Raw genomic sequence first — 24,451 nt, forward strand, 5'->3', positions numbered from 1 at the left:
CATGAGATGTTAATTGCTTTCTGGTAAGAGATTTCACTCCACGTCATTTGAATACATTGATTCCATTTGAGGTAACTGCCTGCTAACAGCTAATTAAAGGACAGCTATTGCAAATAAATATTGTACTCTGGTGACTGGATGGAGATAATACATCTGATAGAAGCTTTAAGTATATTTATTCTTTTTGGTATTTCACATGCCCTAATTTAGATTTTTTTTTACATACATGCAGGCAAAACTGTCCAGTAGAAGTGGCACTGTAGGGGACACAGGGAACATGTTGGACCAGATCTCAGCTTGCACAGTTCTGCACATGTGGTCTGCACCTCCCTGCTCAGAGTGCTCAATCACACTGCCTTTTTTTTTCATGAATTTTGCAGGTTCACAACCAGGCCCAGACTGGGCCTAAACATAGGCTCAGGCATTTTAGACTGAGCAGCCAATTTTTTCAGGTGGGCATTCGCGATGTCGGTTGGTGACTGGCTATTCACAAAGTTGGTCCCCCACATTGTAATGCATTGGGGCACTGTGATGGAGGGCTGTGATTGCTAGGGGCACTGCAATGTAAAGGGACAGTATGATATAAAGGGGACTGCACTGTAAAAATTACAGTGCCCCTTTACAATACAGTCCCCTTTTTATACCACACTGCCGCTTTACATTACAGTGCTCCTAGCAATCACAGGCCCCCCATTAGAATGCCCCTTGCAGTCATGCCCTCTCCCTCTTTTCTCTCTAATCACAGTTCCCCCCCTTTACTCTCTGCCTCCCCTGCACAGTCCTACCTTCGGCAGGGCAGAGGCAGGATTCAGCCTGTGTGTCCTCTTCCGGCTATGATGTCATCCTATCAGCAGTGCAGGGGACACCAGGAGCTGCAGATCTGGATGATATTAACAACCCACTCTCTGTGCAGATCTCCAGCTCCTCCCACCCCCTGCCCCGCTGATAGGATGACATTGTTGCATGGTCGCATTGCGGGAGGTGAGCGGTAACCACTGTCTGTGTTAGCCTGGTCTGGACCACTCACTGTGTGGCCTTGTCATCAACAGGCCGCGGATCGCTGCCGTTCTGTGGCCCGGGGGTTGGGGACCCCTGCATTAGCCGGCTCTTGTTAGGACATGGCCCACCAGGCAAATGCCCAGTATGCCCTATGACCAGTCTGGGCCTGTTCACAAAACAGCCAAAATGCACTGGCAATCAAAAATAATGTAAAAAATTTTGCTTGCAACAATTTCCAATTGACACCACATTGTGTCATGAGAAATCCTCCACAAAAGCTTGTTTTACACTTGCATATCCCCCCGAAGAGTGATCCGCAGTAGAGCACTTTTTAAAGGGCATTTCACAGGCAGTCGGGAGGCGATATGTGGCCTGCTCACCCCCTGTCTTAAAGGAGAAGTGCGGGAATTAAAAAAAAAAAAAAACAGTCATAGTCACCCAGGATGGAGCAGCGCCTGCAGGAAGAAAAGGAATATATACCAGTAAATGCCACCCCTCCTGTCCCTGTTCCCCCTCTTTCGGCTGCCCAGCACCCCATGATGTGTCGAGACTGCTCTGAACTTAGCAGCCCATCAGCCATCCATTGCACATTTTTAAAGAGACAGCTTTACATGCACCACCTTACAGAAGGGTTCCAACCAAAATCGGCTAACACTGACAATTAGGCACCAAATAATTTATGACCAGCTCTAAGAGTACACCTTTGATAGGAACACATATGCCTCGCCTACTTTTGGGGTTGTATTTGTAGTGTGCACACAAGGACCTTTTTGTTTCTCTGGGTTAGTTAATGACATACTGTTACAGTAGTTATATTTTGGTTTAACATTACTATAGTACAGTATATTGTTATCTCATGGGTTACTGTTCACTTTATCCAGTACAGCATCTCTAAACCTGTTCATTTACCTGGTTAATGATTCACATATTGTTTCTTTGCATTGTCATAATACATTTAATTAATCTACAACCACGTAGCTTGTGGCATGTTTCCGTGTGTTATTGTAGAGTGTTAGTATACTAGGGTTTAAGTTACACAGGTGTGTCAGTGTGACTTGGGCAGCTTCAAGAGTCGTGGTAGAAGAGAACCTGTCATCTCAAGCAGCTCCTGAGGGAGGAAGTGCTACAAGTGGGGGCTCGCCTGGGATATCTCTGTTCTACAGGCAAGTTACCAGAAACAGCCAACATGGATCCTGCTGCTACATTCTAGTTGTGTGAGCAGAAAACCCACCAACTAAAGTGAAGCGTGGTGGCTGATTTTCCCAGAGGCACTTGGACAGAAGAGCAGTTCCAGCAATCAGTGAACACTAGTCCCTGACCAGAGAGTATTCATACTGGACTTGGCATCAGATCAAGTGGCCTCTCATGCTTATATCCTACTAGAATGGAGAAAGGGATTCCTGTCAGCTTCCAAGAGGCTAATCTGCAGTTGGCTAACAATGTTGAAGCCTGGCTGGTTCAGCTGAAAGTGCCAAACATCAACCTGGAAAGCTCAAGCCAAGCAATTCCAATAGAAGGAGCCACTCTACCAGCGCCTGTAGCCATGATAGGGCCCACAGTTGTTGCCGCTTTTGAAGACTTTGTGGCGAAGTGAGAGAAGAATCACCCAGCATACACATAGAATGCATTAAAATAAAAAACCTTCTGCCTTTACAACTCTTTAAGGGAGGAACTATCTGCAACCTGAAACTTAGCAAACAGGATTGTACTGCTTATGACTACTTAGGTATCCTGTAAAATGTGTTTGGGAATAAAAAAAAACGCTATATGCATTTCTTCCAGATCTGTGCAGTAATCCAGCTTGAAACTTTACCTCTCTGTAGGAAATTCCTGTAATAAAGACTGGTCGCTTCTGCTTTCTCTTCTTATGCAGGGTGACTGGTCTTGTCTCCACCCCCTCCTGTAGTTTTCTACAGGCAGCCTGTAGTGTGTGGAGCCTGCAAGTCCCCTCCCACACTCTTGGAGTGTTTGCTAGCCCCCCCCCCCTCCAGAAAATGGAGAACCAGCTGTCACTGCTGGGCGCATACTGCCCTAAATGGTATTAGCACGCTCTGCACTGACCACACACTTCCAACTGCAGCAGCTGGGACTAAATGCACTGGGGCTAAATGTCCAGTATGTATGGGATCTTATGCTCAAAAACCTGTGGGGTTGTTTATATGCGAGTGCATACAAGTGGGAAAGGTGTGAACAGAGAATTGTTTAGTGGTAGAAACAATGATCCTCCAGATATAATTAAGGATTTGGGAAAAGGATAATTTGTAAAAATTGTTTGGACTCACAAAATGCAGCATTCACGGCATGCCTTTTTAACTCTCTATATGTCCATTGTAGGTGTCTGCACTGCAATGACGTCCTTTCCATATATCAAACTGAGAGACTGACACGTGTTTAATGTATAGAAATTGAATTTGTTATACATTGTGCATGTGCAGCATATGAGAGACAGGATCTCGTGGATATTGGATTCAGTTAGTAAGTGCTGACAGAGAGGACAGATCACATTGCTGCCCTCTCTTTAAAGTTGAACACTTGCACAGTTGTACAGGCTCCCCTCCTGTACTGAAGTTGTTTACTCTAATTTCAGTGCATACTGTGAGCTTCCCAAGGTGTGCATGACAAACCACAGCAAGTCAGATAGAACCCACTATTTTTTTTTTGTTACTAAATGCTTTGCATTTTTCTCAGTGAATGCAAAGTGTTCTCTGATTGTATGAGGTGTGGGGGCAGAATGGGGGTGTCACAATCTGCACCTTGTCAAATCAGCGAATGCTTTGTATTCATTGAGAAAATGTGAAATGTTCTCTGAATGGTACCCATGCTGAGCAAGTGACCTCCTGTGTTCACTAAGCAGCAGGCAGCTGTTTGGCATGGAACCTGGAAGCCAACAGCAAACACTATAGTGGCAAACAGTGGCGGCCTGTACATTAAGGGCACCTAAGCGCCACCCACCTCTATCCACAGCCATCACCCCCATGCTCTATCCACGGCCGATATTTTGACAGAACACCGCCACCCCCTATTCAGTCATCTGGCCCCTTTCAGGACGCAGAGTGCATGAATTACAGCGGCGGGGGTGTTTTTTTGCCGCCGCCCCCCCCCCCAAAAAAAAGAAAATTACCACCGACTGCCACTGGTGACAAGGTCTACTACAGTAATTTCCAGCTTCCATGGGGATCAGCCAGGTATGGCACATATATGCTTACATTGGTCCAAGCTGGACCAATATAACAATGCAAAAATAGCCATACCTGGAATTCAGTTGTAAATTCATGAGAAAATGCTGTCTGCTAACTATTGTAGCAGCAGCAGCATTTCCTGTTGACTGATGTGCCCAGACAACTCACTGTCCGGTGGGTGATGGGTCTCATCAACGCCCATATGTAACATAGTACTACAGACTCCCCCTACTTGTAAAGGTTAGGGAAATAGGGTGGTCATGTTCTCCATGCTTTGCCTCCTTGTTGGGCACCAAGCGAGGGTCACATGGAAGGCCCTCCCCGAGGTGGTTAATGTGGGTTATGCCAGGCATTGAACCAGGTCACTAACCCCTGCACATGGGGTAACACTTCATCTGAAGGCATGCTCATTAATGCCTGGGACCAGGCAGGAGCTGGGCTCATGTGCAGAATCAAACATTAAGGCCACCTCCCTACTCAGAGATGAGCCACATGAGTGCAGTACTCAAAGTACGGAGTTCCTCCTTAAGCTGCTTTGTCCCATGTCCTACACACTTGTACTGATTCATGTTTTGCATTTGGAGGGACAGGCTGAGCCTCTATCCACTCTGCCAGTCAGCGTACCTCTGTTACCTCACTCCCAGTAGCAGAATGGGGTCCCACCGAGCACATAGCGTGGACCTCATGCATGCTCTCACTTAGTAATACGCCAAGACTTCACATGCATCCCTTTGAATAACTTCAGCCCAGGCTCTGAGCACCTGAATAAACTATTACTGTAAACCTGGCTCAACATGTATAACATGTGATAACGTCCTTTTCCTAACTAAACCTAACTGTGGCTGCCCCAGGTTACCTGCACAGGTGTAGTCTCTTTGGGAAAAGTCCATGCTTGGCATTGCTCAAACAGAGAAGTCCATGTTTCTGTGTTCTTCCGGGGAATCGGCGTTCCAGAGCAGACAACAGGCCCCAGCAAATCTCTAGTTTCGTGTGTTCCACGTGCATTTCTCCAAATGTTCCCCAGGGCTCCCTAGGACCTGGACCTCTTCCCTATTTTTAGAACACGGGAGAGAGGCTGAACCCCAGTGAAAGCCTTCAAACACATTTTTTTGCGTTTCAGAGGAAAGGTAAGTAAAAAAAAATCTCTGGGTGGGCTGAGGGTAAAACTTTCCTCGAGATTGGCTTTAAGATAGTTCAACAATAACATTTCAGAGCTTTTAGGGTTTCCAACCAGCCATGAGAAGGCTTGTTCTCCATGCTGGATTATTTATTTTAATTCTTGAAAAATATTTATTTTAATTCGTGAAAAATACAGCAAAAAGAGTGAGACTTCACTGCAGAAGGAACTAAGGTCACAGACTTCAAATTTGGAGGTCCTGAGATACTGTATCTATCTATCATCACCCATACCTGAAATATCATCTCTGGTTGATTCAAGCCTTTTCAGGAACCCAGTGTGTTTTGGCCATTGTAATATTATATATAAAGAAATGGAATAATAGACATTATTACCATTTTTTTAGATTTCCAGGTTGAAAAGTCTTCTTTTTCCTCGTGATGGATTTTACTTAATAAGGGGTAAACTCACTCATAATTTGGATTTCATGCACTGCCTCACTGGCAGGGTAGAACCATCACATGTTTTTGCCTGATAATGTACCTTTACATCACATGAATATCATCTGTAATTTTCTTAATGAAGTTTTTTCTGCAGTAAGGAAATACAGTAAATTCCTGGGTTACTAGATGATCAGTATTCCAAAATCTCCTTCACCAAACACTAAATATGAATTTTTAAAAAATGGTTTGCTGAAGCAGTTATAGTTTGTATCTCTTACCAGTGCGGCCAATTACAGCAATAAGATTTTTCCTTTATCACCACATTAATTGCACATTATTTAATTACCTCCTGAACGTATTTGCTTGAACATCTTCTTGTGCCTAAATGTGGAGCTATAGACAAAATAAAAAAAATAACAGTTACATAGTTAGTCTGGTTGAAAAAGGGGATTTTTTGTTTTTTTTACACTGCTATATACACAATCCCATACCCACAGTTGATCCAGAAGGCGGCAAAAAACCCCAGCAAAGCATGATCCAATTTGCTCCAGCAGGGGAAAAAAATATTTCCTGATCCCCTGAGAGGCAATCGGATGTTCCCTGGATCAACTTTACTTATAAATGTATAATTATATTTATATACATTTAACAGCAACGGGTTTTGTATTATTTTGGAAAAAAGGTGACTGTTGTCAGCACCCCCTGAAAGTAATATTTTGTTCGTCCCAACCCCTGTAACTGAAACTTTTTCTGAAAATCTTGGTCTTGGTTTGGCAGGTTCAACAGGTATCATGTCTTTATTTTTGTTTTTTGTTTTTAAAACAAAGGTTTATTGAGTTTTATGCAAATGGTTTATACAGGGCAATTACAAAGTACAATACAATTCAGAGTATATGATAAAAAAATACAACCCAATAAACAAACACAGGGGAGAAAAAAAACAAACAAAAAAAAGAAATCCACTGGTGTCAATTATTTCCACATTCAGGGATAACCATATGTTGCATATGATCAAGGCAGATAGAGATTGGGGAGGAGGTTAGAGGATGCCGACAGAATGGGATACCATACACACATCTATCCCAAATTTTGTTATACTCTATTAATGTAGATAATCTTTTTGTAAGGGAAGGTGTTATTAATTTCTGCGAGCCAAGCAGCCAGCGTGGGGCTAGTGGCCTGAATCCAATTCCGGGCTATGACCTTTCTAGCTGCAAATAGCTTTTCATGGAGGAATTTCAGCTTATATTTATCTATATCAGTATCCGGAAATAGGCCCAGGTTAATGTCATCTGCTGAGAGCAGAGCCTCCAGCATATCTACCTATTCAGTAGTCAATTTGGGAAGCGTGAGGCTATTAAGAAGGTTCTCCAGGTCCTGTGGGGGATGACTGACTTTAGATGTGTACACTTCTTGGAGGTGATCGGCAAACTAACGATCACTGCAGGGTCCGTGAGGACACCCGCCATATTAGATTGTAAGGTAGTAACTACTGGAGGTCTGGAGTCCAAATGCGCCCGGTACGCCAGCAGCTTACCCGGGAGTTCACCCTGCTCAAAGATCTTTTGTTTGCTAAAGAATAACTTATGCTTGGCCCATTCCTGGCACATTTGGTCAACCACCCTGGTTTGAAGTTTCAGTTGTGCCAATGTGGCGGGTGATGGCACCACCACAGTATTTTCTTCAAATTCAGTCAACTGAGCCATAGCCTGGACATATCCAGCCTTGGAGTCCCTTCTAAACCTGGAAATACATTCGGTAAGTAGAATTCTGGCATGGTAGAGTGGGAGCTGGAGAAGCAAGAGCAGACCTGACTTTTAGGATATATTTGTCGCCAAGTATCAACCAAATTAAAGCTCATCATTAGGGGTGCAAACCTGGTGTCTCGGTCTAGCCTAGGTGTCTGTGACCCTAGGTCCAAGCGGTCCAGATAGGGATTGGCCACCATGTTAAAGTCCCCCAACCAGATAGCCGGTATGAAGGTTTGGCCATGAATGAGAATCCCTCACTAAAAAGAGTGGAGTTATTTGGGGGAGGAACATACCAGGCCAGGATTATCAAAGCATTACCTGCTATGTTGGCGTGCAAAAAAACATATCTACCGTGGGGGTCCAACACCACTGACTGAAGCTCAAAGGACACTGACTTGGCCACAAGCACTGAGACACCCCTGGAATAAGTAATATGAGTGTCGTGGAATGCCCAACCAATCCAGGGGCGCCACAGCGCTCACTGTAAATATCCCTGTACATGAGTCTCAACTAAGACTATCACATCCGCCCGTTGGTCTTTAAGAAAGGACAGGGCAGCAGTGCGTTTCAGCTTGTCTCGTAGACCACGGACATTCCATACTAGAAATTTTAACCTAGCTATAAGGAGATCAGAGAACAATGGAGGGGCCTAGAGATTTTGGAAGCCCTTATATAGAACGGTATTGATGAAGTTCATACAGAAGTATAACATACAATCAGCATGTAAATGGATAGCAACCTACTTATGGTCAAATACATATAGTAAGCATAGCAATCGATCCCCAGAAAAAATAATAAAAACGCCCTAACCCTTCCAGGTCTACACATTCCCCAACTTGTGCAAGCATTAGTTCCAAGAAGAAAACCCAAAGTAGTGCAGAATCATAGTAAACACCAGTATGATGCCCAAAACGGACAGGCCATCATCAGGGGCAGCAGACTTGAGATAGAAAAAATTTAAAAGAATAAAAAGAAGGGGGGTATGTCTTTCAGCTTAGCCTCCAGGGAACGAAAATCCTGTGAATAGTACTGCACACAGTGTCAGGACTCCGGCGGTACACCGTCCGTGGTCAAACAATGGAGATGGAAAAATTGACCACGAAGCTGCTCCGAGTCCGCAGGTGGCAATATGGCACGATGTAGTTCCATAGTAGGTAGGGTTTGTATTCCGAGTGTTAGACTGCCCAATGGCAATAAAGAGGGGGATACACTAACCAAGCAAGATAACTGACCATATGCTGGAATAAACAATGATAACATGAGTGCATAGCCCTCAAAAGCTGATAATTACAAACATGGAAGCATTTCTCAAAACATTTGAGAGGATAGCAGAACAAGAAGGGGGGCCTCAGGACACCGCCTAATTGCTTTTTTGTCTGAGGATCCACAAAAGGCATATTTGACTTCTGTGGATGCTAGGGTCTAATGACTGCATGAAACTCGAGACATGTCTGGGGGTGACATTAGCTGCCAGAGCACAGTGGTGCACAATTTGAGCTACTGGTCATATCAGCTGTCATGGTCGCAAATGCACAATCCGGTCCAGTGGGCTACTAAGTGGCTGGAGCGTAAAACTTGATGGGACCCAAACAGTGGTCATTATGGACCTGTATCTTTTGTCTTTGCTGGTCGATCTGCAGTGATGCAGGTTAACCCAAATCCTCAGTGTGCCAAAGGAGGGTGCCCTTCAATACTGGAGATGTCATAAGGGCATGCTAGCATGCAATGCCCATTGGAAATGTGGGGCTCTCTCTTTGCACAGGAATCCTGTACTGTACACCATATTTTGGGTCGTGGGACATTTGAACACACTGTGATAATCAATCAGGTCCTGGTAACTACTCTCCTGGACTCAGGAAGTATGGTGACCCTGGTACTAGGCACCCTGGTTGGTGAAGCTAGGCCCAAGCGTTTCAAGTTGTCTACATCCATAGAGACACAAGGACCTACCCACAGGTGTCTATATCTATTGCTACCATTTGTGAAACTGCTAAACACAAGGTCAGACTTTCCCCGAAACTGTCAAAAACTGTGGGAAAGAAGGAGATAAGTAGAACAATCCTTCAATGTTTGGATGACGCTGTTAGAGATATGCCAAAAGATGACTGACATTAAAAATGACGAAGAGTCTGCTCACCTGGCACAAAATGAAAAGGTTGCCAGTACTGGGAAGCATAGCCCAGAACCCAAGCTGCGTTCGGAGGATATGGGGGGGAGGGGGGAGGTTACCCATTACAGGCCTGTCAGGGCTGGGCTCAGCCCTTCCTTCTCTGAGCTGGCCGCTCAGCTGTCAGCTAATTGCCAGCTCCTATCTCTCCACAGTGACTCACCTGTTGATGAAATCCTGCTCGTCAGTCCTGCCTACTTAAGCCGTCCAGCCCAGATGATCTCTGCTTTCTCCCTGGTCACATCTCTAGAGACACTCTCCTGTGTTCCTGTTAAAGACTTGCTTGGCTGACATTCCTTCTGGCTCCAGATCCTGCTTGCTGTTCTACTATGCTCATCTCTGGCTCCCTGATGTTTGCAGCAGTGCTGGCAGCACTCATACCTCTATTTCCCAAAGACAACCTCTGGATATGACGCTGAGCACGTGCACTCAACTTCTTTGGTCGACCATGACAAGGCCTGTTCTAAAGTGGAACCTGTCCTGTTAAACTGCTGTATGGTCTTGGCCACCATGCTGCAGCCCAGTTTCAGGGTCTTGGCAATCTTCTTATAGCCTAGGCCATCTTTATGTATGAGAGACTGAGAGAGACAACACCAAATTTAACACACCTGCTCTCCATTCACACCTGAGACCTTGTAGCACTAACGTCACATGATACCGGGGAGGGAAAATAGCTAATTGGGACCAATTTGGATATTTTCCCTTAGGGGTGTACTCACTTTTGTTGACAGCGGTTTAGACATTAATGGCTGCGTGTTGAGTTATTTTGAGGGGACAGCAAATTTACACTGTTATACAAGCTGTACACTCCTTTACATTGTAGCAAAGTGTCATTTCTTCAGTGTTGTTACATGAAAAGATAGAATAAAATATTTACAAAAAATGTGAGGGGTGTACTCACTTTTGTAAAATACTGTAATTGGGAATATGTTAACCTAGTATGGAGTCCATTGATGTGCACTCTTGTTTTGCTGCAGACAAGCCTTTTAAATTTAAATAAACGACTAGATTATTTCAAGAAGCTTGTGTCCTGATATCCTACTAATCCCCCAAACATCACACCAGGAAAACACCTAGCACCGGTGCGGCTGCCATACTCCCTGTTATTCTCTTTACAAGACTTTGGAGATCTTGCACTGCATCATATATGTCACCTTACACATATCAGTCTGTGAATCAGTTTGAATGAATCACTAATGATGCAGATTATTATGACATCTACACTACAGTTTGTGGCCTTTTGGGATTATACATATATGACTGCTAGTCCACAGTTCCATAAACAGAGATGTATACTTTTTCGTACCCTGCGATTTTCTCCTGGAGCTATATTGCTGTTTGTGGAGCTTTTCTTTTGCTTGTGGAGAGAGACAGTTTTACAGCACTATCTCTAGTTCCCCATGTTTGATTATATGACATATGTTACATATTTTGGTATATGTGCTGTGCTGTATTTAGTATATACTAGCATGTAGCCCTACCCCCAAAGGAGTTTCTAAAGTTAGGGTTCCCCCCCACTACTGCACTACTGCACAGCCAATCACACAGCATTTCCTTTATTCATTCAATGCAGAAAACAGTTCTTGGCTTGTTTTCTTGTTTTATTAGGGGATGATAACTTGGATGGGGTATGGAATTATGTGATGCCGCGTGTGTGACAACAAACACAACTTAAGGGACAACTTCCTCCCTATTTACAGATTCCTCTTCTCACATCCTCCTGCACACACCTGATTCCTCTATGTACAACTCCTGCTGGTTCAATCTTGAGAGAACTAACAGTATGTTGCTAGTTCAGCAAAGGCCCATTACAGACAGGGACTCGCAGCCCCTTTGACAAAGTAGCACAAATGGAGCAAACAGCATTACATCTCCTTCTGCCTTCCTGTGGCCACTGATCCCAGTTCCACTTGCTTGCAGAATGCTATCCCACCTGGCTGCCACCAGCCTTAGCTGGCTGCTTTCCTTTCCAGTCCTCCTAACTGGCTCTCTGCCCCAACCTTGCCCGACTGACACATACACATGGATACCCAGGGCAAGGTTGGATGAAGACTTGGCACACCACGGTCTTCAATAGAGATCTGCACATATGGCAGTCTCCCCCCTTGTCTATCCCTGCACCGTGCTGATCTATTCACTGTCTCTCCTTGCTCTCTCCACTGTCTCTCCAGCACAAATCCCTCGAACTGCCTCCTGTGGTAAACCCCTCTAAAGGGCCACCCACAGCCTCTCCTCAGCACTTCTTCTTCATCTTCCACCCAAACTCGCTGGCTGGCATGGCCCATGTCTATTTATGGGTTTCCCAGCCCCCTGCTAGGCCCACTCCTGGGGATTGGCTAAGAGCCCAAAAATATTAAAGGCAGCCCCTCCTAGCCTCCACCTACTATTTTCTAGAACGTTCTCCGACATTCTAGAAATGGGGGGGGGCACCAGAGAGCTTCCAGGATGAGTCATCCAGCCCTGAACTTTTGTAACCATGACCCAATTACAGACTCACCAGGTAACAAGAGTCAGAGTATAGTCAATCAAAAGTCAGTCAGTCAGTCAGTCAATGAGGAGAGAAAGGGGGCAGGCCTGGGTTAGGCCATGGCTCTGTGTCTGAATGGACAAAGGGACCTGTGGCTCGGGTGCCCCCATAGCAAGCTGATCATTGTGGGGGCACTCAACAGGAGGGGGGGCCAGGAGAGCCAGCGAGGGACCTGAGAAGTGGAGGATCTGGGCTGCTCTGTGCAAAACCAACTACACAGAGCAGGTAAGTATAACATGTTTGTTATTTTTAACTAAAAGAAAATTAGACTTTAGTATCACTTTAGGTTATTGAGCTCATAACAACTGGCTTTTTTTACAACAAAGTAGCAAAAGGAGAAGCTTTAAACATGTGAAAAAAACTAAAGTTCTGTCTGCTCTCTTAAAATATCTAATTCCTGGATTGAGATCCTGAAATGAAGAGGTCAGCTTCTCTTACTGCTTCAGTATAAACACTCCTGGGGAAGAGGAAGGTGCGTTTACAGGTGAAAGAGTGGCATGAATCCGGGTGGATGTTGGAACCTGAGAACACTGTTGTGGAAATCAAATGGAATGAAGAGACCACGAGAGAAAGACCTCTCATAAGAAGAGAATAGGATCAATCTGGAGTCAGCAACAGGTGGGCAAGCTGGTACAAGATTGGCAGGCAAACACAGAGCCAGAAATGGGCTGGATCAAAAACTCATGGTTTGCAAAGTACCAGAACATCAGGGGGGAATCATTGTTGGTGAATAGGGATGAGCTTCGTGTTCGAATCGAATGCATGTTCGACTCGAACATTGTGCATTCGGTCGTTTGCCGAATTACGAACGTGGCAGGGCCATTCGCGCCAAAATCGAGTGGCGCGTCATGGCCCATAATTCACTGCGGTATCGCAGTGCATTGCTGGCTGATGATTGGCCAAGCATGCACTATGACCCACATGCTTGGCCAATTACAGCGCCGTGTGTACAGAGAGCCAGGGAGGCTTTGGCCAATTATGGCTCAGGGGGTTTAGTACATGCCCCACACTATATAAGGCTGCCTGCACGTCGGCCCTGTGTAGTGTGTTGCGGTGGAGAGAGATAGATAGACAGAGAGACAGTGTTATTTGAATTAAGTTAGATAGAGTAGACAGGTCAAGTCAGCTGCACTTGCAGTGTATTGTGTATATATATATATATATATATATATATATATATATATATGCATCCCAGGTGTATATATATATATATATATATATATATATATATATATATATATACTGTATTCAGTTTAGCTAGATCCTGTTCTTCTCTTCCTAATATACTGACAGGCAGGTATTTTTACAGTATTTCCAGTTACTGTACTGTGTACCCTGCACAGTTGCACCTACAGTATAACTACCTGAAGCCAGGTGCTTGTGTAGGCTCTTGACGTATTTCCAGTTACTGTACTGTGTACCCTGCACAGTTGCACCTACAGTATAACTACCTGAAGCCAGGTGCTTGTGTAGGCTCTTGACATATTTCCAGTTACTGTACTGTGTACCCTGCACAGTTGCACCTACAGTATAACTACCTGAAGCCAGGTGCTTGTGTAGGCTCTTGACGTATTTCCAGTTACTGTACTGTGTACCCTGCACAGTTGCACCTACAGTATAACTACCTGAAGCCAGGTGCCTGTGTAGGCTCTTGACTTATTTACAGTTACTGTACTGTTTACCCTGCACAGTTGCACCTACAGTATAACTACCTGAAGCCAGGTGCTTGTCTAGACTCTTGACGTATTTCCAGTTACTATACTGTGTACCCTGCACAGTTGCACCTACAGTATAACTACCTGAACCAGGTGCTTGTGTAGGCTCTTGACGTATTTCCAGTTACTGTACTGTGTACCCTGCACAGTATAACTACCTGAAGCCAGGTGCTTGTGTAGGCTCTTGACGTATTTCCAGTTACTGTACTGTGTACCCTGCACAGTTGCACCTACAGTATAGCTACCTGAAGCCAGGTGCTTGTGTAGGCTCTTGACGTATTTCCAGTTACTGTACTGTGTACCCTGCACAGTTGCACCTACAGTATAACTACCTGAAGCCAGGTGCTTGTGTAGGCTCTTGACGTATTTCCAGTTACTGTACTGTGTACCCTGCACAGTTGCACCTATAGTATAACTACCTGAAGCCAGGTGCCTGTGTAGGCTCTTGACGTATTTACAGTTACTGTACTGTGTACCCTGCACAGTTGCACCTACAGTATAACTACCTGAAGCCAGGTGCTTGTGTAGGCTCTTGACGTATTTCCAGTTACTGTACTGTGTACCCTGCACAGTATAACTACCTGAAGCCAGGTGTTTGTGTAGGCTCTTGACGTATTTCCAGTTACTATACTGTGTACCCTGCAAAGTTGCACCTACAGTATAACTACCTGAAGCCAGGTGCCTGTGTAGGCTCTTGACGTATTTCCAGTTACTGTACTGTGTACCCTGCACAGTTGCACCTACAGTATAACTACCTGAAGCCAGGTGCTTGTCTAGGCTCTTGACGTATTTCCAGTTACTATACTGTGTACCCTGCACAGTTGCACCTACAGTATAGCTACCTGAAGCCAGGTGCTTGTGTAGGCTCTTGACATATTTCCAGTTACTGTACTGTGTACCCTGCACAGTTGCACCTACAGTATAGCTACCTGAAGCCAGGTGCTTGTGTAGGCTCTTGACGTATTTCCAGTTACTGTACTGTGTACCCTGCACAGTTGCACCTACAGTATAACTACCTGAAGCCAGGTGCTTGTGTAGGCTCTTGACATATTTCCAGTTACTATACTGTGTACCCTGCACAGTTGCACCTACAGTATAACTACCTGAAGCCAGGTGCTTGTGTAGGCTCTTGACATATTTCCAGTTACTGTACTGTGTACTCTGCACAGTATAACTACCTGAAGCCAGGTGCTTGTGTAGGCTCTTGACGTATTTCCAGTTACTATACTGTGTACCCTGCACAGTTGCACCTACAGTATAACTACCTGAAGCCAGGTGCTTGTGTAGGCTCTTGACGTATTTCCAGTTACTGTACTGTGTACCCTGCACAGTTGCACCTATAGTATAACTACCTGAAGCCAGGTGCCTGTGTAGGCTCTTGACGTATTTACAGTTACTGTGCTGGGTACCCTGCACAGTTGCACCTACAGTATAACTACCTGAAGCCAGGTGCTTGTGTAGGCTCTTGACGTATTTCCAGTTACTGTACTGTGTACCCTGCACAGTATAACTACCTGAAGCCAGGTGTTTGTGTAGGCTCTTGACGTATTTCCAGTTACTATACTGTGTACCCTGCAAAGTTGCACCTACAGTATAACTACCTGAAGCCAGGTGCCTGTGTAGGCTCTTGATGTATTTCCAGTTACTGTACTGTGTACCCTGCACAGTTGCACCTACAGTATAACTACCTGAAGCCAGGTGCTTGTCTAGGCTCTTGACGTATTTCCAGTTACTATACTGTGTACCCTGCACAGTTGCACCTACAGTATAGCTACCTGAAGCCAGGTGCTTGTGTAGGCTCTTGACATATTTCCAGTTACTGTACTGTGTACCCTGCACAGTTGCACCTACAGTATAGCTACCTGAAGCCAGGTGCTTGTGTAGGCTCTTGACGTATTTCCAGTTACTGTACTGTGTACCCTGCACAGTTGCACCTACAGTATAACTACCTGAAGCCAGGTGCTTGTGTAGGCTCTTGGCATATTTCCAGTTACTATACTGTGTACCCTGCACAGTTGCACCTACAGTATAACTACCTGAAGCCAGGTGCTTGTGTAGGCTTTTGACATATTTCCAGTTACTGTACTGTGTACCCTGCACAGTATAACTACCTGAAGCCAGGTGCTTGTGTAGGCTCTTGACGTATTTCCAGTTACTATACTGTGTACCCTGCACAGTTGCACCTACAGTATAGCTACCTGAAGCCAGGTGCTTGTGTAGGCTCTTGACGTATTTCCAGTTACTGTACTGTGTACCCTGCACAGTTGCACCTACAGTATAACTACCTGAAGCCAGGTGCTTGTGTAGGCTCTTGACGTATTTCCAGTTACTGTACTGTGTACCCTGCACAGTTGCACCTACAGTATAACTACCTGAAGCCAGGTGCCTGTGTAGGCTCTTGACGTATTTACAGTTACTGTACTGTGTACCCTGCACAGTTGCACCTACAGTATAACTACCTGAAGCCAGGTGCTTGTGTAGGCTCTTGACGTATTTCCAGTTACTATACTGTGTACCCTGCACAGTTGCACCTACAGTATAGCTACCTGAAGCCAGGTGCTTGTGTAGGCTCTTGACGTATTTCCAGTTACTGTACTGTGTACCCTGCACAGTATAACTACCTGAAGCCAGGTGCTTGTGTAGGCTCTTGACGTATTTCCAGTTACTATACTGTGTACCCTGCACAGTTGCACCTACAGTATAGCTACCTGAAGCCAGGTGCTTGTGTAGGCTCTTGACGTATTTCCAGTTACTGTACTGTGTACCCTGCACAGTTGCACCTACAGTATAGCTACCTGAAGCCAGGTGCTTATGTAGGCTCTTGGCATATTTCCAGTTACTATACTGTGTACCCTGCAAAGTTGCACCTACAGTATAACTACCTGAAGCCAGGTGCCTGTGTAGGCTCTTGATGTATTTCCAGTTACTGTACTGTGTACCCTGCACAGTTGCACCTACAGTATAACTACCTGAAGCCAGGTGCTTGTCTAGGCTCTTGACGTATTTCCAGTTACTATACTGTGTACCCTGCACAGTTGCACCTACAGTATAGCTACCTGAAGCCAGGTGCTTGTGTAGGCTCTTGACGTATTTCCAGTTACTGTACTGTGTACCCTGCACAGTATAACTACCTGAAGCCAGGTGTTTGTGTAGGCTCTTGACGTATTTCCAGTTACTATACTGTGTACCCTGCAAAGTTGCACCTACAGTATAACTACCTGAAGCCAGGTGCCTGTGTAGGCTCTTGACGTATTTCCAGTTACTGTACTGTGTACCCTGCACAGTTGCACCTACAGTATAACTACCTGAAGCCAGGTGCTTGTCTAGGCTCTTGACGTATTTCCAGTTACTATACTGTGTACCCTGCACAGTTGCACCTACAGTATAGCAACCTGAAGCCAGGTGCTTGTGTAGGCTCTTGACATATTTCCAGTTACTGTACTGTGTACCCTGCACAGTTGCACCTACAGTATAGCTACCTGAAGCCAGGTGCTTGTGTAGGCTCTTAACGTATTTCCAGTTACTGTACTGTGTACCCTGCACAGTTGCACCTACAGTATAGCTACCTGAAGCCAGGTGCTTGTGTAGGCTCCTGGCGTATTTCCAGTTACTATACTGTGTACCCTGCACAATTGCACCTACAGTATAGCTACCTGAAGCCAGGTGCTTGTGTAGGCTCTTGACGTATTTCCAGTTACTGTACTGTGTACCCTGCACAGTTGCACCTACAGTATAACTACCTGAAGCCAGGTGCTTGTGTAGGCTCTTGACGTATTTCCAGTTACTATACTGTGTACCCTGCACAGTTGCACCTACAGTATAGCTACCTGAAGCCAGGTGCTTGTGTAGGCTCTTGACGTATTTCCAGTTACTGTACTGTGTACCCTGCACAGTATAACTACCTGAAGCCAGGTGCTTGTGTAGGCTCTTGACGTATTTCCAGTTACTATACTGTGTACCCTGCACAGTTGCACCTACAGTATGGCTACCTGAAGCCAGGTGCTTGTGTAGGCTCTTGACGTATTTCCAGTTACTGTACTGTGTACCCTGCACAGTTGCACCTACAGTATAGCTACCTGAAGCCAAGTGCTTATGTAGGCTCTTGGCGTATTTCCAGTTACTATACTGTGTACCCTGCAAAGTTGCACCTACAGTATAACTACCTGAAGCCAGGTGCCTGTGTAGGCTCTTGACGTATTTCCAGTTACTGTACTGTGTACCCTGCACAGTTGCACCTACAGTATAACTACCTGAAGCCAGGTGCTTGTCTAGGCTCTTGACGTATTTCCAGTTACTATACTGTGTACCCTGCACAGTTGCACCTACAGTATAGCTACCTGAAGCCAGGTGCTTGTGTAGGCTCTTGACGTATTTCCAGTTACTGTACTGTGTACCCTGCACAGTATAACTACCTGAAGCCAGGTGCTTGTGTAGGCTCTTGACGTATTTCCAGTTACTATACTGTGTACCCTGCACAGTTGCACCTACAGTATAACTACCTGAAGCCAGGTGCCTGTGTAGGCTCTTGACGTATTTCTAGTTACTATACTGTGTACCCTGCACAGTTGAACCTACAGTATAACTACCTGAAGCCAGGTGCTTGTCTAGGCTCTTGACGTATTTCCAGTTACTATACTGTGTACCCTGCACAGTTGCACCTACAGTATAGCTACCTGAAGCCAGGTGCTTGTGTAGGCTCTTGACATATTTCCAGTTACTGTACTGTGTACCCTGCACAGTTGCACCTACAGTATAGCTACCTGAAGCCAGGTGCTTGTGTAGGCTCTTGACGTATTTCCAGTTACTGTACTGTGTACCCTGCACAGTTGCACCTACAGTATAGCTACCTGAAGCCAGGTGCTTGTGTAGGCTCTTGGCGTATTTCCAGTTACTATACTGTGTACCCTGCACAGTTGCACCTACAGTATAGCTACCTGAAGCCAGGTGCTTGTGTAGGCTCTTGACGTATTTCCAGTTACTGTACTGTGAACCCTGCACAGTTGCACCTACAGTATAACTACCTGAAGCCAGGTACTTGTGTAGGCTCTTGACGTATTTCCAGTTACTGTACTGTGTACCCTGCACAGTTGCACTTACAGTATAACTACCTGAAGCCAGGTGCCTGTGTAGGCTCTTGACGTATTTACAGTTACTGTACTGTGTACCCTGCACAGTTGCACCTACAGTATAACTACCTGAAGCCAGGTGCTTGTCTAGGCTCTTGACGGATTTCCAGTTACTATACTGTGTACCCTGCACAGTTGCACCTACAGTATAGCTACCTGAAGCCAGGTGCTTGTGTAGGCTCTTGACGTATTTCCAGTTACTGTACTGTGTACCCTGCACAGTATAACTACCTGAAGCCAGGTGCTTGTGTAGGCTCTTGACGTATTTCCAGTTACTATACTGTGTACCCTGCACAGTTGCACCTACAGTATAGCTACCTGAAGCCAGGTGCTTGTGTAGGCTCTTGACGTATTTCCAGTTACTGTACTGTGTACCCTGCACAGTTGCACCTACAGTATAGCTACCTGAAGCCAGGTGCTTATGTAGGCTCTTGGCGTATTTCCAGTTACTATACTGTGTACCCTGCAAAGTTGCACCTACAGTATAACTACCTGAAGCCAGGTGCCTGTGTAGACTCTTGACGTATTTCCAGTTACTGTACTGTGTACCCTGCACAGTTGCACCTACAGTATAACTACCTGAAGCCAGGTGCTTGTCTAGGCTCTTGACGTATTTCCAGTTACTGTATTGTGTACCCTGCACAGTTGCACCTACAGTATAGCTACCTGAAGCCAGGTGCTTGTGTAGGCTCTTGGCGTATTTCCAGTTACTATACTGTGTACCCTGCAAAGTTGCACCTATAGTATAACTACCTGAAGCCAGGTGCCTGTGTAGGCTCTTGACGTATTTCCAGTTACTGTACTGTGTACCCTGCACAGTTGCACCTACAGTATAGCTACCTGAAGCCAGGTGCTTATGTAGGCTCTTGACGTATTTCCAGTTACTGTACTGTGTACCCTGCACAGTTGCACCTACAGTATAACTACCTGAAGCCAGGTGCTTGTCTAGGCTCTTGACGTATTTCCAGTTACTATACTGTGTACCCTGCACAGTTGCACCTACAGTATAGCTACCTGAAGCCAGGTGCCTGTGTAGGCTCTTGACGTATTTTCAGTTACTGTACTGTGTACCCTGCACAGTATAACTACCTGAAGCCAGGTGCTTGTGTAGGCTCTTGACGTATTTCCAGTTACTATACTGTGTACCCTGCACAGTTGCACCTACAGTATAGCTACCTGAAGCCAGGTGCTTGTGTAGGCTCTTGACGTATTTCCAGTTACTGTACTGTGTACCCTGCACAGTTGCACCTACAGTATAGCTACCTGAAGCCAGGTGCTTGTGTAGGCTCTTGACGTATTTCCAGTTACTGTACTGTGTACCCTGCACAGTTGCACCTACAGTATAGCTACCTGAAGCCAGGTGCTTGTGTAGGCTCTTGGCGTATTTCCAGTTACTATACTGTGTACCCTGCAAAGTTGCACCTACAGTATAACTACCTGAAGCCAGGTGCCTGTGTAGGCTCTTAACGTATTTCCAGTTACTGTACTGTGTACCCTGCACAGTTGCACCTACAGTATAACTACCTGAAGCCAGGTTCTTGTCTAGGCTCTTGACGTATTTCCAGTTACTATACTGTGTACCCTGCACAGTTGCACCTACAGTATAACTACCTGAAGCCAGGTGCTTGTGTAGGCTCTTGACGTATTTCCAGTTACTGTACTGTGTACCCTGCACAGTATAACTACCTGAAGCCAGGTGCTTGTGTAGGCTCTTGACGTATTTCCAGTTACTATACTGTGTACCCTGCACAGTTGCACCTACAGTATAGCTACCTGAAGCCAGGTGCTTGTGTAGGCTCTTGACGTATTTCCAGTTACTGTACTGTGTACCCTGCACAGTTGCACCTACAGTATAACTACCTGAAGACAAGTGCAGGTGTTCTCATACTAATAATATATATAATCGGTATATATACATCCCAGCTTTGTGCAGCTACATCTCACTGCAGGCCAATAGTATGTCTGGAAGGCCAACACGGAGAGGCAGACAGTCACAAGCCAATAAAAGAGGGCAAGCAGGCTCTGTGTCTAGAGGCAACAGTGCTGGTCGTGGACATGGTGCATCCTCATCAGCACATGGCCGTGGGACACGCTTGGCCTTTTTTTCGGCAGCTGGCCATGTTGAGCCACAACATGCGGAAGACTTGGTCGAGTGGATGACCAAGCTGTCCTCATCCTCCTTATCCTCTCTCACCCAGGCTCAGGGTAATTTGGCAAAGCAGCTGCCAACGCAGGCTCTTCCCTCGGCTCAATGGCATCAGTGACTCCTTCCCTAGCCCCACCATGTCCTCCTGAGGAGTCCCCGGAACTGTTTGACCACAGTGTTGGATACATGCTCCAGGAGGATGCCCAGCGTTTTGAAGGCTCCGATGATGGTACTCAGCTAGAGGAAGGCAGTAACGTGAGCCCAGAGAGAGGGGGTGTCCAAGAAGGACAGCAATCTGGCAGTCATGTTCCCCCTGCTGCAGCATACTGCCAGGTTTGCTCCAGTGATGAGGAGGGAGGGGATGATGAGGTCACTGACTCCATAGGAGAGAGGAGGAGAAGGCACATCTCCAATGAGGCAGGATGCCCTCCAGGGGCCAGCCTAAGGGCAGCACACTGACTGCATTACACCGCAGAGCTTCGCATTGTTCAGGGCGCTGCTGTCTCTGTGCGTTATTCCAAAAGTTCTTTGGTGTGGGCCTTTTTTGAGACAAGTGCATCAGATCCCACCGCTGCTATTTGCAACATATGTCTCAAGCGCATCTCGCATGGCCAAAACATCTCCCACTTGGGCACCACATGCTTGACCAGACATATGTTGACCTGCCATGCAGTTCGTTGGCAAGCGTACCTAAAAGACCCACACCAAAGAACAAAGAGGACCTCTCCTTGCTCCTCATCAGATGGGATCTCCAACCTCACTATACCTTCAGTCCTCTGTGAGACCTGCACTGAGAGGAATGAAGGTGTAGAATTAGGTGTGTCACAGCCAAGTACTTGTGGGCAATCTGCTATCGGTACACCGACGTCAAATTGTACCAGGCAAATTTCCCTGCCCCAGCTGCTGCACCGCCGAAAGAAGTTCACTCCCAGCCATCCACATGCCCAGTGGTTGAATGCTAGCTTGGCAAAATTGCTAGAACTTCAACTGCTACCTTTTCAGTTGGTAGACTCACCTTCTGTGAGTTTGTGGAATGTGCGGTTCCTCAGTGGCAGGTTCCCAAACGCCATTTTTTCTCACGGAAGGCGATTCCGGTTCTCCAGCGGCATGTGGAAGGCAATGTCTTGGCCTCGCTGGACAGGGCGGTCAGCAGTAAGGAGCATATTGCCGCTGACTCATGGTCCGGCAGACATGGACAGGGACGTTACCTAAGTTTCACGGCGCATTGGGTGACTCTGCTGGCACCTGGGAAGGATGCAGGACAAGGTGCAATAGTGTTGGAGGTTGTTCTGCCACCACGCCTTCAAAATGCCACTACTGACACACCTCTCTCCTCCACCCCCTCCTCTTCTTCTTCCTTCATGGCCTCTTCCTGTGCTTTGTCCTCGGAACCAGCGGTGCTCCATAGGCGTTCAAGGGGCTACGCAAGTATGCAGGAAAAGATGCCATGCGGTGCTTGAGCTGGTGTGCTTGGGGGACAGGAGCCACACTGGGGCAGAGATTCTGTCAGCTCTGCAGGGGCAGGTCCAGAGGTGGTTGACACCACGCCAACTTAAGCCAGGAATGGTGGTTTGCGACAATGGCACCAACCTCCTCTCCGCCCTCTGACAGGGACAACTGACCCATGTGCCCTGTTTGGCTCACATCCTTAACTTGGTGGTGCAGCGGTTCTTGGGCAGGTACCCGGGCTTACAGGATGTCCTGAGGCAGGCCAGGAAAGCCTGTGTGCATTTCAGCCGGTCATTTAATGCCAGTGCTCGGCTGGCAGACTTCCAAAAGGAATTTAACCTGCCCAAGAACCGCCTAATCTGTGACATGCCCACCAGGTGATACTCAACGTTGGCCATGCTGCAGCAGCTGCACACGCAGCAGAGGGCCATCAATGAGTACCTGTGTGACTATGGCACCAGGGCAGGGTCAGGGGAGCTTTTTTTTTTTCCCCACACCAGTGGGCCATGATCAGGGATGCATGCACTGTCCTGTCACCATTTCAGGAGGCCACAAGGATGGTGAGCAGTGACAGTGCATGCATCAGCGACACTGTCCCCCTTGTCCACCTGTTGGAGCACACGCTGCATGGAATAATGGACAGGGCACTTGAGGCAGAACAGAGGCAGGAAGAGGAGGACTTCCTTAGCTCTCAAGGCCCCCTTTATCCAGACAGTGTTCCTGCGTGCCCGCCGATCACACAGGAAGAGGAGGAGGAGGATTGTGTCAGCATGGAGGTGGAGCCTGGCACTCAGCATTAGCAGCAGTCTTTAAGGGATCATTTACAGTCCCAAGAAACCCATGGACTTGTACGTGGCTGGGAGGAGGTGGCTGCGGATCATGTCATCCTTAGCCTCAGCAAACCTACACTGCATGGCTTCCCTGATCCTGCAAAGCCTGCGGAAGGATCCTTGTATTCGTGGTATCAAGGAGGGGGATCGTGACTGGCTGGCAACCCTCCTTGATCCACGTTACAAGGGTAAGGTTGCGGACCTTATCTTGCCGTTGCAGAGGGAGCAGAGGATGAAACATCTTCGGGAGGCCTTGCAGAAAGGTCTGTGCAACGCGTTTCCAGAGACTGGGAGTGTTCCTGGACAACATGTTGCTGAGGCTTCGGTCAGTCAAAGAAGGAGCGGTGGAGAAGGTGGCCATCTGACTGATGCGTTCAGACAATTTTTTAGTCCGCAGCCCCAAGGTATGATCGGTTCTAGCAACCATCACCAGCGTCTATTTTACATGGTGCAGGAATAACTAGGGGCAAGATCTGACTTGGACACCTTTCCCACCGAAAATCCTCTGGGTTACTAGGTCTTGAGGATGGATCACTGGCCAGAGCTTTCACAGTATGCAATTGAGCTACTGGCCTGTCCTGCATCCAGTGTTCTCTCGGAACGCTCATTCAGTGCTGCTGGTGGCTTTGTAACCGATCACAGGGTGCGCCTGTCCACTGGCTCGGTCGATCGGCTGACCTTCATAAAAATGAATCAGTTATAGATCACCACCAGATACCAAGCACCTGATTCTGATGTAACCGAATACATTTTTTTGAAATGTCAGATCCCTTCAAGACTGCCTATGCTGATGCTGAGTGACTATCCTGTTATGCTGAGTGACTATCCTCTTCCTCCTCAATGATCATGCTGATAGCTTGTAAGAATATTTTTGTTTCCGGGCGCCACCACCAGTGGCTAAGGCCCAATAACAAACAGGGGCCTGTAATTACAATTTTTGATGCAATTCTTTGCAGCAGGGCTCGTTCCTGTGCTCCAACTAGAGTATCTGTGAGGGGTTGC

The sequence above is a fragment of the Aquarana catesbeiana genome, linkage group LG04, assembly GCF_042186555.1.
Source record: "Aquarana catesbeiana isolate 2022-GZ linkage group LG04, ASM4218655v1, whole genome shotgun sequence".
Classification (NCBI taxonomy): domain Eukaryota; kingdom Metazoa; phylum Chordata; class Amphibia; order Anura; family Ranidae; genus Aquarana; species Aquarana catesbeiana.